Raw genomic sequence first — 12,653 nt, forward strand, 5'->3', positions numbered from 1 at the left:
GATCTACATGAGCTTGAGTTTATGCAGGATTTTGAGGGCATGATTTAGGATTGTTTGGGAGCCAGAAATGACAGTAAAGTGGTGGTAGCCATGGATGCCCTCATGATAAGATCTACTTTATTCTCAGTTTGAAATGTCTGGGGCTATGTTTATAGAAATGAAGAGGTGATTGACTACATTTCAAGCATGATGCCACTGCTTGCATCCTCAACATTTATTGATTATATTCAGGGTGTTCTTGGGGTATACAATGTGATTGGTCTTTGTATTCTACTTGATGTAAACATCATATTTATGAAACAACAATTTCCCAAGAATGCCTAGGAAACAAATCTTGATAATGGTTCTATTTTCCGAGGGATTCGAGGAAGTTTTCAATGTGCTCCAATGCAAGAAAAATCAGTTTTACATGAAAAATTTTATTTCAAAAGCCTGCCTATTGAAGGAAAACACTAGGTGGTTATGCTCTTGCTTATATTTTTTATCAAATTTGTCACATTTTCCCCAACTTCCATAATGTTTTAGATTTCAAGAGAATAATTATTTCGGTCCAAAAATTGTTTGAAGAAAGTATTTTTTCAGTTGGTCATGATATTAGTGGTGGGGTATAGTTGTATTTGTGCTGGAGTTGGCTTTTGCAGGAAGCTGTGGGATGAAGGTTAAGCTAAACTCTAAATTCACTAGTATATTCGAAGTATTGTTTGCAAAAGAATTTGGCTTTGTTCTCGAAGTTAACAGTGGCAATATTAATATCATTGCTAAGAAATTCAATGTTGCAGTTGTAAGATATCTGGAAATATCATGAAGATGTATACTTGATGAGAGTTGGATAGGGTATTGAGACTTGGTGTTATCGGGTATTATTCAGTCCCTCAATAAATTGGAAAAAAACACGATAAAGAATGGGAAGGAACTCCCAAGGATTTAAAACAAAAGCAAGATGTTATTTAAGATGTTGCAAAAAGGTGATCTTGTTGTCTATCAAAAACCCATAAAACACATCGATTGTGTAAAAGGAAGAGAAACCTCATTCAAATCAATTTGCTCTAGTAGAAAAGAAGAAATAGCATTTAGTAAGTTATTTCTTAGCAGAGTTGTTGTGTGAGATGAACTTGTAGATATAGGTGGCAGTGTTGACCCTACTTAAAAGGAGGTTAACAGATTTTAATGAGCAACTTTAACAACCTCATATTTAAAGGCAGAATATCAGCACTCAAAGGATCATTTCCAGATTTGAAGGCAGAAGAATTTCTTACCAAACACTAATAAGGATAACTTGAAACTACAACCCGAAAACTAATTAAAGAGATATTGATCTTATCCATACATTCCAGATCCTTTTGCCCCCCCTTGTTTTCTTGCTTTCTCTTCATGCTCAGGTACATTCCTACCACTGATCTTCTGTCATCAGAAGGCATGTCAGAGAGACAAATGAACATTATACCTGGAGAAAAGGAGAGATTGGTTGAAGAACCAGGACTTATTGGATTGGGCAGGCTCTTCAAAAGAAATCTTTCCCTCCTAATTTTTGACCCAGGTGATTGGAGGGGAGCAGATTTTGCATGGAGCACAAGAAGAGAAACAAAGAAGCATGCCAAAGCAGTGATGGTGTTGAAAGGACTACACATAGTGAAAACACTTACATGAGATCATGTTGTTTGCATTGGATATGTGTTACCCTGAAGAACATTGGAGACGAAGCTCTAGCAATGTCAATGAGCTGACAGTAGGATGAGCTTGGATATGTGTTACCCTCAAAATAGTGTAGGTTAACCACACAGAAATAACCCTGAATTTGTGTGAATAAGAAACTTCCTCAAGGCCGAAATGTAGGTGATACGTATCTGCAAAAGAAAAAAGACTGGATTCCTTTTAGGTAGGTGTCTTTCCATGCAGAAAAAAGACTGGATTCCTTGGTTGAACTGACTTTCCCATCACCACCTATGTCATTTTGGGCATTTTTGGCCTTCTTTTTATTATTTTATGTATCGGTAGCATTGATGTTGTTTTCTTTATCCTTAAAAGATTGCCAAAATGAATGCAGTTACACTGGTAATGAACCTTTGACCCTATGAACAACAAGATGACCATAAGGACCATGGCCATCAACAAACCCCACAGAAGATTGAATCATCTGAAACAAAATCATGTGAATGATAACAAAAGAATAATCAGAATATGAACTTTTCATTTCCAAATTAGGACAGAGCAAAATTTTGCTAAAAAATTGGATATCATTTGCACTGAAAGAGGAAAGGATAACTCTAAACATGAAAATGTCAAAACATTTCATTTATGAACTCTTGAGAAAATAAAATTCACAACATAAATGGTAATGTCCAAGAGTCCCATAGTAGTCCTTGCTCCATTCATTACTAAAGGCTAGGATCCATGTCGTACTGAATAGTGCATGCACATTGTTGTTAGTGCATACATGTAGATTGCATATGTTACATTCGACATTCTAAATAACTACCCTCTGACATGAGGAACAGAGTGCTGTTTATTTTATGTTCAAAACCACCACCAAATAAGAGTAACTAATTCAAATATAAGCTACCAAACCAGTTTCAAATTTCTTGCAGCAGCTAACTACATAAAATTATACATATAAAAAGCTTACCATACAAGTAATTATCGAGAATATGAACCACGCAATGACTGGTTATTTAGAATAAATGCCTGAAGCAGACCCTGAGCTGAATGGGTTTGCTCTGGAGTACCATATATTCAATCACTTCATATGATTGTGGTCTCACTTCAAGTAAATTAACTTTTGCACCTGATATTTGTAGAAGGTAAATAAGATCTTGTTGGTGAATATACTCATGAGAAGAGCTCTGAAGCGATGCAGATACAATAAAGGATTGACCAAATCAAATCAGAAACCAAGAAGATGGTTTGAACAAATGGACAACTAAGTGGCCTGTGCACATATTTAGAACTCACAATGTCTGCAAACATTGAACATTCTCTCTTGTCAATAATCCTAACAGGGAAATTTGAGCAACACCCTTCCCTAAATTTGCAATAAGAGGTGCAGTGGATGTGACAAAAGGTTGTTGTGGAAGGTGTTGTTTGTATATGGGAAATTTCTTGGTCATTGTATATAATCCTAATGTTGATAGATATGTCTACTAAGTGGTTCCAGTGAATGGGGCAATGATTTGAGTGTTAAATATATTTTTATTCTTTATCAAAGTATTCTTTTGTTGTATTTGTGTTGTTCAATTTATGCCTTACATCGTTTCCTTTGCAACATCTGATGCAAATGCTAGTTATTATTTTTTCTAATATTTATAATTTGAACAATATGAAATCTTAAAATAAGCATTTATAATTCTTATATTAAATTTAATTTATATAATACATTATTATCATTAGCTAGTCAAATCATATTCAATTTATACCTCTTATTTAAAATCACAAGGCACTTCACACATACCAAACATCTCCTTTCTAATATCTCACTATATAGCAAATCCTAACCATGACGTTTCCATCTCCATTTTAAAAACACATAAAATTAAACTAAATATTTGAATAAAAATATAAAAAGCAAATTAAAATTCAATCTTATAAATAATTTTAAGTTAAATCGATTTATAAAAACGATTTTAAATCAAATTTTCTTTATCAAACCTAACTAGATGTTAGAGAATAAATAAGAAATTCTTGAACTGAACTAAACCAGAATTCCTGAACTGAAATAATATCCATTTAAATTGCTCCATTCATTTAGAAATCAATAGAGATTACAATAAATATGTCCTAACTAAAGGACAAATCACATTATAGTGTTATAAAAACTTGAACCATGATGTAGATTACAATAAATATGTCGTACAACAGGTTTGCCAAATCACATTATAATATTCTATTAAAAACATGAAACAAGATATATTCTAACATTCTCTCAATCAAACAACACATAATTCATAATTAAACATATAATTAATAGATTCCCAATGTTGTACATGACACTATTCTATGCGAGAGGAGGAAAGCAAAGTACTATGTATGTCAGCGGGAATTATAATTTTAATATGAAAGAATTTTCATGAGAAATTATTATTTGTAATAATAATGTTTAAATTTGTCTATTTATATAATTTAATCGTTAAAATATAATTATACGAGATTGTAAATTTTTATGGTTTAAAATAAATTTTTGAATATATGAGTGGGTTTAAATTAAAAAAAAAAAAAAAATTCATATATTCAGATGGTATACATTTCCGAAATAGCTTGCTAATAATTACGACAAATCTGTGCCGCTACCAATATCAATATCGTACGTAATATTCACGCGTTGCAACAGTTATGAGCTTTAAGGTTTATATTATCGTTGGGCGTTGACAACGTACATAATCTCAACGATACATTCACACCATTTGTTTTTCATTTACCACAAAAAACTAATTGGAATTGAAGTACTGCACTTTGAGCGCCTCTGCAATCTGATGATCGGTGCCAAGAAACATAGATTGTGATAATTCTGTTAATTAATCAACTCCCAGAACTTTTTACAAAATTAGACAGATTATACAGTGTTTGCACAACGTTTTTCCTACTTAATTATCATACCTTATGGGGATCATCTCGCGTTCAAATTAATGGGCAACGCCATTAGTAACTGGAGTGATGAAAATAATTCGACAATCCCATATTCATACATTCACACTTAGAGAAAGGCGGCAATATGCTGAACACACAAAATAGAATACATGCATTAACATCTACGACCGTTAAGTGTCGCTGTACGTTGCCTTACACAGCAAAAGCCATTAAGTTTCACTGTAAGTTCCGTTATTTTCATGTGTGTTTCAGTGATCCTTTTATTTACGATGTGTTCAGTACATAGAAAAACGAAGTGCGAAACGAAATGTAATGAAACAATCGACATTTTTATTAACAACAGTGGATATATTTTTAGGCATTGTATGCCAATGGATGCACACGACAAGATCTAAGAAGATTGGTAAGAATTGACTCGTCCTAAGAAGATCAATATGATGATGGGTTTCCTAGAAGCCAAGCAATACATACTGTACTATTCAATATTGTACGGTTGCTATTATTCGAAAAGCAACTTCATAATATTGACCCTGGAAGGAAAGTAGATTGAACACAAAAACAAGTGTTTATCGTCAGCCGAGAAACATTAATGCAATTAAACCAGCATAAAGATACAGAAGGAGATGAATGAAAGGAAACGGTTAGAGATATGTACCTTAATTATCAGTAAACCAGAGGATGATGAGGAGGGACCGTGTAATGTGGGGGAAAATGATAGATCGGAGGAGACGGATTGAATGGAGGAGGCATTACTATCGGAGTAGGTGGGGATTTGTGAACAGGCGGAGGAGTAACAGTGGGCTTGGGAGGAGATTTGAGTACAGGGGGAGGAAATGTCATCGGCTTAGGAGGAGCTTTGTGCACCGGAGGTGGATATGCTATGGGCGTCGGAAGAGTTTTGTGAATTGGGGGAGGGAGTACTGTCGGTTTGGGAGGAGTTTTGTGCACTGGAGGGGGTAACACGACCGGTGTCGGAGGAGATTTGTGGACTGGAGGGGGATATACTATCGGTTTGGGGGGAGTTTTATGAATGGGTGGAAGGAATACAGTAGGGGTCGGAGGAGGTTTGTAGACCGGAGTAGGATGTGCTATCGGTTTGGGAGGAGTTTTGTCAACTGGAGGAGGATATACTATCTGTTTTGAGGGGGTGGAGGGGAGGGGGGGGGTTGTGAATGGGTGGAGGGAGTACTGTCGGGGTGGGAGGAGTTTTGTGTACTCGAGGAGGAAATACTATTGGTTTCGGAGGAGTTTTATGAACTGGAGGGGGGAATGCTATCGGCTTGGGGGGAGTTTTGTGCACGGGAGGAGGGAATACTATTGATTTGGGTGGAGAATTATAAACTGGCGGAGGAAAATCGATTGGCTTGAGTGGGGCGTATGTAGCCCCACTGTCATATGCGTGCACGCATAAGCTTGTGACGAAGATAAGAATCATGGCCGACTGAGTCCCTTCCATGTTTGACAACATGAAGATGGACAAACAATGGTAGAGTGCAATGGGAAGGGCAGTCAAGATTGTTTATGTAGGCACTCAATTCTTGGGGTGGGAAGGCATCGACGAAAGATTCGAGTGTACGATATGTAACAGATCAGCTGGAAGTATAAATAAATGGAAAGAATATGATACCATTTTCTCGTGTTCCAAGCCTACTAGTTTCGGCCGGAGTTTCAGAACGATAATTGGTATGGGATATATTAGTTTTCTATGATTTGGAAAAGAAATATAAATTCAGGAAGCAGTGGAGTCAACTACAATTTAGCATAAAGTTCCTTTCCCGGCTCATGCCCGTAGTTATGTTCATGCATCCCCATACATCGATCAATGCCAAGGACAAGATATTGCCATTTGCCCACGGCTATAAAGCGTTCACGGACTACGCTTCTCCATAATATTGTGTCAGAGAACCAGAACCATATGTGGACTATACTGAGCCAATCAGTTTAATTGTGGTGATGCGCATTTTTCGTCGATCAAATGATTTTCAAAGCGAAAGTGTGACTATTTTATTGTTGGATAACGTTATCGTTTTGGAATACTCTTTTATCCTTTACCTCCCCTATCTATTGTTCTACACACATCAATGCCAAGATTAAGTCACCCAAAGCCACTTTATCTCAGCATTCCGTTCTCAGCTTTTTCTTTACTCCAACATCAAACATCGAGTTCTGACGTATCAGATTGGAGAGTAGAGACCACCCCAATCCATGTCCCTTTTTCCATGTCACCCCACCCCAAGCCACATCATCTCGCATTCGGGTTCTCGGCTTTCCCTCTACTCCAATCTAAAGTAGAAAACACTAAGGTACAAGGTCCGAGGTTCGAGATTTAGGAGGATCCATCTTGAGGCCATATCACATCACCTCAAGCCATGTTGTTTTGGTGTTGGTTTTCCTTGCACATAAAGACCTTAATGCTAATGGTTGAGGACCGATATCGACCCACTCGCATCAGTTCTATCCGAAATTAGCTCTTGTGATTTTCCTGAGGTCTCATGGATTAATGGCCTAATGGCATAGTTCGAGTACTCAAGGTTTCGTCTTGGTCTCACTCTTCATTTTTTCACACATATGTTAGGCTAGCCTTATTTCCATCCCTATATGTTATTTAATGACCGCTAAGTACATGTGACATGACACTCCTGCATCCGCAGGGATGCTACATATCTATGAGTGCCATACATGTCCATGGACTTTCTGGCAACTCGATCACTCTACCTCAGACAAGCTCCACGCTTCAATGTAATTAATGCAGATTTTGGACAGCACCCTATCCGACATCAAGACCAGCATTGATTAGACATTCAGCTAGTCTATTCAATGCTTCATCCACCTGAGAGAATTTCAAATTCAGCATTCGTGCTCGATATTTAAATTATAAAAACTAAATTTATATCAGTCCTCGGCGAATTGTTTTCGTAGCTTTGGCGTTCAATGGGAAGATACTTAGGAGATGAGCTCCATTATTGTTTTACCTGTTTGAATCTCCAGACAGGCACCAGCTTTTAGGTGTCGTCTTTTTCATTTTACAGGTCAAGAATAAAAAAATAGAGTTTTAGAGGAGAGAGGAATTTGTTCCGAACCGCTCTAGATTGTATGATGTTCTTTGCTTTGGCTTTTACACGGAGATTCGAATTAAAAGCTTTAATGAAATCCAATTTTTTAGCTTTTCTCTTCCCTGCAGTCCCAGGAGGATTGTAGGCTGGGTAGTAGCACACATCCACATCTGTTGGGCTGGTTTAGGTGTAGAAGATGGGAATGCAAGCTGAGCAGCAGATGGTTCAAGTGGAAACTTGCAATTAATGCAGTGCTAACATCGAGCGAGTGTCCAAAATATGAAATTGATGAAGTTCTCTGCGATGGTGATCGCCTTGCTTGCAATGACGATGATGAATTTGTATTTTATATCTGCGGATCAGGACTGTGGAGAGCAAGCAGGTGGAGCACTCCGTCAGGATGACTTGTGCTGCAGCATATGGGGATGGTGTGGCAACACGGAGGCCTATTGCGGGCAGGGTTGCAAAAGCCAATGCAGAAGATCAAGTCCTACGCCTCCCTCACCCATACCTCCCTCACCATCTCCTCTCACCGTCTACTCATGGTGGACAAGCAGTTGCATCTATCATCACTGAAAGCATTTTCAATGAGTTATTGAAGCACAAAAACGTCGACGTTTGCATGGCATGTGGATTCTACAACTACTCTACCTTCATTATGGCTACCAATGATTTTCCCGGCTTCGGCACCACTGACAATCTTGCTACTCGGAAAAGAGAGCTCACTGCTTTCTTTGGACAATCCACCCACAAAACCACAGGTCATATTTCATCTCTACTACTTGTGCTTTCCCTCAGTGATCTTACTTGGCTTTACATCTCATTTTCTATGAAATATTGTTGAACAGGCGGATGGGCGACGACCCCTCCAGACCAATACTCATGGGGTTATTGTTTCAAAGAGGAGGTAGGCGATCCTCCCGGTTATTGCGATGAAACCACCCAATGGCCCGATGCACTTGGAAAGAGCTACTATGGACGAGGGCCCCTTCAATTATCATGGTCACTGGTTTCTATATCTCCCAATTTTAATTCCTCTAACTGTATTCTGCACAGACACACTCAAAAAAGTATTCGTATCAAATTTAACCTTCATGCGCCATTTGTTCAATTTGCTTTGTATTATTCAGGAATTTCAACTATGCAGCGACCGGGGAGGCAATCGGATTCGATGGCATAAACAACCCTGACATCGTTGGTAACAATCCCACGGTCTCGTTCAAGACAGCGATGTGGTTATGGATGACCGCCCAGCCTCCAAAGCCTTCCTGCCATGATGGATGACCGGGAAATGGAGTTCGTCCAGTAGCGACAAGGCCGCCTTGCGAACTCTGAGATATGGAATGGTTACCAACATCATCAACGGTGGGTTAGAGTGCGGGAAAGGAAACGTCAAGGAGAAGGAGGATCGCATCGGCTTTTACAAAAAATTCTGTGACATTCTCCGAGTGAGCTATGGATCAAACCTGGACTGCAACAACCAGAGGGATTTCGGCTCTATAGTTTAACCTTAACCTCGTCTTTATCAAAACTGTGGTTTGAACATTGTTCATAAATCTGAGATTTGGAATCTAAGCTGTTCGATTTGTAAGTACACATACTGAGAGGAGATGTTAATTACAAATAACTTCTTTGAAAATACACATGGGAATTTAATATTAATTACTTTATTAAGTTAAAAGATATTAATTAGTTTATTAAGTTTAAAAGATTAATTTTTTTGAAATGTAGTTTTTTTTGAAATGTTTTATAATTTCTAAAAATATATAACTGGTAAATGTTAATTTTTAAATTATTTAATAAATTTATATTACCTTATTTTATTATAATATTTTTTATTTAAAATAATATTTTTTAAATATCATAAATTTTGCAATTTAATTGATTAAATTAATATTTTTTAATATATATATATATATATATATATATATTTTATTTATTTATTATTAGTAGTATTATTATTATTATTTTATTTTTTTTCCTGAATTGGACTAATTCTATTAATCAAAAATATGGTACAAGAAGATACAATCAAGAGAAACAGAGAACCGGAAACCGGAAATGATAGGACTATCAACCTCGGTTCTGGAAGTGAAACAAGCAAGAAGCTACAACATATGGCTGGAAGCAAAAACACCGACTTCTACCCAGAATGGGCAGAAGCCTCAACACGAAGCTTTTTCCCTTTCCTTTTTTTGACTTCGACCCAACCATCCTGGGGTGAATGAGCAATAACAACTTGAAGATTGGGGTTCCCCACAAGGGGGCCCTCCTTTTCTGAATCAGAGGAGGAGGTCAAATGGACACGTTTCTGAGCGATGGCTGTATCGGAGGACTGCGCCAACCCATCGGTGGAAGGGACCACGGAATGAGGGGCTTGATCCAATTGCACATCGCTATCTTCATCTTCAGAGCTAGAGGAATCAGAATCCATGACTAGAGGTGGAGAGCAAGGAGCCCATCGTTTGGACTTGGGCTTGGAGAGGTTATCCTTATTCTTTTTTGCTGGGAGAGATGGGCAGGTGTTCTGCAAATGCCCTGATTGGTGGCAATGGCAGCAACGGAATGCAGTATTTTCATAATCCAGTGTCTGGGTCTAGACAAAGTCGTTTATCTTGAGATTGATTTGATCTAGAATTACTTTGCTCAAATCTAACTGCACACATATTCTGGCATATGTGTAGAGACCTTGGTTTCCCGCTAGAAATCTCCCATAAGGAAATTGCCCAAGGTGTTGCCTATAGCTCTATAGACAACAGTATGTCATAAGTGGGCAGGTAAGTTTGGAAGCCTGATCCATACTGGTGTCCTGGTAATGGCTGCAGTTGCTAGATCAAAATCTGGGAACCAAGGAGTCAAGAATAACCTTGCAGTTCCCATGAACCAAGGGTCTTCTTCTAAAGCCTTTTCATAATGCTTACTCTTATCAAATAAAACAATGAAGTAACCTTTTGAACAGAAACTAATCTTACAATGCTGAGTCCAGTTTGCATGGATCCATGCATAGAGATCCTGAGATCGCGGCCACGGTCCGTTTTGAAATGTACAAATGATGGCTCTTTCTGCAAATTCTTGAAGTTGGGTTGCAAGATCTTCATGGGTGATTTCAACAGAGGGAACTTCTTCTATATTATCAACCAAAAATGGCTTAGGTTTAAGGGCCTCTCGGGGTTTGGGGTTCTGAGAGTGTACTGCATCTTTGTATGAGAAAGGAGGAGCAGAGGATGACTGTCCCGTTGCACCTCCTCTCGAACGTAGGGTTACCACCAAAGAGCTATTTCTGGTAATGATGTAAGAAGAGAGGGGAAGAAGGTCTTCAAGTTGTTTACCTTGAAAGAGAAGTCTCTGAAGGCTTGAGGGGATCCTAATCCGCCATTCTAGATCCAGTTTGAGATCCAGCACCAGATCTGAAGAACTGACCCATTGTAGGATGGTTCTGCCTGTAGGTTGAGAAATTTGGATCTGAAAGGAGTAAAAGAAGTGCCCAGACACTGTGCCAGGGCCTTCTGTGTAGGGAGGGGTTTTCTTCTCTACAAGCATATCTGGCGAGTTTGAAAAGATAATCCACTGCTTGCTTATGGCAGAGAGGATGGAAACCCCATCTTTGCCAAAGAAAGCCCTGTGCAGAGGCTTGCTAGCCTGGCTTTTCAATTCTGCAACCCAGTTGTTTTCTATTGCCAGCATTGGTTCCTCTGCAGGCAGATATGGCAGGTTCGAGAGACAGATCCGTTGCTGACTGTAGCAGTCCAACGCTGATTGGATTGTGGCTAAAGCCTGTTTGGAATCACGTGAACAATGAGAATGGCCTTGTGGGTATCCTCCATGGATTCTCGCCGGCCCGTTTTGCACAAAACCGCATAGTGAAAACCCTCTTCATGGATCTCCATATGCTGCTCCACGACCACTGCATGTTGTGCCTCTACATTAGGCAGCTGGAGAGGAAAAACCAGCCTCGTCGGCCGTTTCCTCTTGAGCGGAAGCAAGGGACCCATGCAGCCTGAAACCAAATCATTCTCTGGGCTCTTCTCCTCTGGGACTCCGTTACACAGAGACACGACCCTCTGCTGCACATTTTTCACCGGGCTTTTGCCCCCATCGCTCTACAGAAGCTTCTCATCTCTGATTGCCCGCACCGGTCAAAGCCGAGACCCCACGAAAACTGGTCTGAATACCCCCACTCCTGGGCGTCCATTGAGGGAAGGGGTTTTTGGTTCGAGATTGCACAGGCCAGCCATGGCTTCTCCTCTATGCCTCTGTACTCTTAGTTCGCTTTCTAATATTTTATTTAATCGTTAAATGATCATAAGAATTGATATATCTATTTTTCTTTTATATTTATGAAACTAATTTATATATGCAAAAACCTTTTATATATATATTTATTTTTTCTATTTTTTTCTCGATTTATTAAACTAATTTACATGGGTAGTTATTTTTTTTTTTCATAACATATGTATACACACTCACCCGTTTATTATCATAATTGCATATTATCTTAATTTTATATGTAAGTGTGAGAGGGAGAAATATGATGTATGATAATCACTAACCTTCATTAAGATCAAATTCAATTTATTTGATTTTAAAATTTATTTATTTTATATTTTCATAATAATTTTTTCCCCTTACATTATTAGAATTTTAATGAATTATAATGTTAAAAGTATTTATATCAAAAGAAATATGTTAAAATTGCAATGTTATGTATATATTATTTATATTGATTTTATTTTTTATTTTATTTATATGAAAGATATTATTAAGTTAGAAAATCAAATACCTCATTAAGAAATCATAAAAGATCTTGAAAGCCAAGACTTTAATAGTCAATATCAACACATCAAGATAAATAGGTGTCCTCTCTTTAAATAGGTTTTAGGTTTAGGTCAAGACCTCAATTCATCTCCTCGAATGCGTTTTAGGGGCAGGTCAAGAAACAACTTTGTCCTTTTCAGAATATGCTTAACAAGCATGATTCTTTTCCGAATATGTGTGAAAGCCATGATTTTTTTCCGAATATGC

The 12,653-nt window shown here is 38.0% G+C and overlaps 1 pseudogene; it reads left to right on the top strand.

Moving 5' to 3' along the window:
- Positions 1 to 7,934: 7,934 nt before the first annotated feature.
- LOC149156077 (basic endochitinase-like) lies at positions 7,935 to 9,139 on the top strand (annotated as a pseudogene).
- Positions 9,140 to 12,653: the final 3,514 nt, after the last annotated feature.

Source organism: Pinus tabuliformis, chromosome 9 (assembly GCF_031772625.1).
Source record: "Pinus tabuliformis cultivar Carrire ecotype Pingquan chromosome 9, CPIR1, whole genome shotgun sequence".
NCBI lineage: Eukaryota > Viridiplantae > Streptophyta > Pinopsida > Pinales > Pinaceae > Pinus > Pinus tabuliformis.